Consider the following 2,443-nt stretch of genomic DNA (forward strand, 5'->3'; position numbering starts at 1 on the left):
TGAATCCCAAAATAGACATTTGTATTCACCTTGTCACAGGTAGCACTAGAGAACCTCAGACCTCTCCACATGGAAGCATGCCTGGTAAATCCTACAGTGTCGAGACACAGTGCACAGTGTGGAGTGCATACTTACAAAGGGCAACTGGTACCTAAAGGCAAAAAGAGAAGAGAAGGGCTGAGCTAACCATGCTTAATTTCTACCCCCAAATATGTCACATGGAGTGGAAAGGCCAATATTGTGGTTCCAATAGCGATCACCTCACATTGAAAGTAGAGGTAACAGAAAAGACTGATCCTCCCTACATTCCTTTATGGAATACAAGGAAGTAGAGGAAGACAGTCTGAAAATAACTGAAAAAAATTACAATAAAAATTCATGCTGGTATTTTAATAATGTTTGTTTAATTTTTGATATCATTATAGACTTACAGAGCATTGCAAAAATAGTATTAGGTTAGTGCAAAAGTAATTGCAGTTTTGCCATCACTTTCAATGCCCAAAACTGCAATTACTTTTGCACAAACATAATACAAAGAATTCTGAATACTCTACACCCAGCTTCCCTTAATATTAAAATCTTAACTAATCATAATTCAATTGCCACAGCTAAAAAACTATCAGTGTTACATATTATTAGATAAATAACAGATTTCATTTGGGTTCTCTAATGTTTTCACTAATGTTTTTTTTTTTTTTTTTGAGATAGAGTCTCACTCTGTCGCCCAGGCTGGAGTGCAGTGGCACGATCTCGGCTCACTGCAAGCTCCAACTCCGGGGTTCACGCCATCCTCCTGCCTCAGCCTCCTGAGTAGCTGGGACTACAGGCACCCGCCGCCACGCCGGGGTAATTTTTTGTATTTTTTAGTAGAGACGGGGTTTCACCTTGTTAGCCAGGATGGTCTTAATCTCCTGACCTCGTGATCCACCTGCCTCAGCCTCCCAAAGTGCTGGGATTACAGGTGTGAGCCACCGCGCCTGGCCACTAATGTCCTTTTATGGGTTCAAGATTTAGTTCAGGATCCCACTTAGCATGAAATTGTCATGGTTCCTTCATCTTTATTCTATCTGTCGCAGTTCTGCAGTTTTTCCTTGACTGATAATGGGCACTCAAATAGCATACAATAGATCATAATAGGTATATCCTACAAATACCATATCCTAGGAAAATTAAAATAGATAAAGCATTAAATGTAACTGGTATGCAATAGACAGCAATTGGCATAATGCCAATTGGCATAATGCTCAAATAATGGTTAATATATCAATATTATTACATAAAAATATACATATAAACTTTAAATTTGCTGCAATCTAGTTTTTCTTTCAGCCTTTTCTCATCTCTTCCATTACACGCACTTCATCCTGTGTTGTTTTGGCAAATAATCCTGATGACTTTGTGTCTATTCATGTTCCTTGCTTCTCCAATTTTCTAATTATTACTGAGGCCATGTCACCTAGATATCATTAGATGCAATATACAATGTCTTAATTTTAAAATTTACATTCTGTGCTTACTTATTGATTTGACTTGGCTGTGTCCCCACCTAAATCTCATCTTGAATTTAGTTCCCATAATCCCCCCGTATCGTGGGAGGAACCCAGTGGGAGGTAGTTTGAATCATGGAGGTGATTACTTCCATACTGTTCTCATGATAGTGAGTTCTCATGAGATCCGATGGTTTTATAAAGGGCTTTTCTCCCTCCGCTCTGCATTTCTCTTTGCTGACACCATGTGAAAAAGGATGTGTTGGCTTCCCCTTCCACCATCATTATAAGTTTCCTGAGGCTGCCCCAGACATGCTGAACTGTGAGTCAATTAAACCTCTTTGTTTTATAAATTACCCAATCTCAGGTATGTCTTCATGAGTAACATGAGAACAGGCTAATACATTTATTTTCACAGGTATGCCTTTTCTATGTAATTTCAGGATTGTTTTTGCTTCTTCTTATTTTGTGCAATTCTATACTTTTTAAGATGTCTTTTCATTTTATTTGCTTATTTGTGCTTTGTTTTGTTCCAGATGTTTTTCTCTTGTCATCCTTGAGCAAACTGAACTCTCTGCAAATTCAGAAGAATTTTGAATTTCCCCCGATGCCAATTCTGTCTTTTAAATGATACTCATTTTCCTTTCCAAAATGTCCTGTGTATAAGATGAGGACAGAAAGAACATTTTCCTGTTAAAATCCTCTGACATTTTAGAGTTATTATTCTTACAGAGTGGCTAACATTAATTACCCTAAAACACGCAGTGTATATCTTTAAGTCAAATGCATATTTTCTTTGCATACTAATAGGGTTTTCAAACTCTCAGGTTCTAGCTAGTATCTCTATTTTACTACTACTCACAAGGGGTAGCATAATTTCCTATCATTATTAGATGGTACACATATATGAAGAGAAAGAAAAATAATGAAGAGGAGAAGGAAGAGAAACCAGAAGG

The sequence above is a fragment of the Gorilla gorilla genome, chromosome 22 (genome assembly GCF_029281585.2).
Source record: "Gorilla gorilla gorilla isolate KB3781 chromosome 22, NHGRI_mGorGor1-v2.1_pri, whole genome shotgun sequence".
NCBI lineage: Eukaryota > Metazoa > Chordata > Mammalia > Primates > Hominidae > Gorilla > Gorilla gorilla.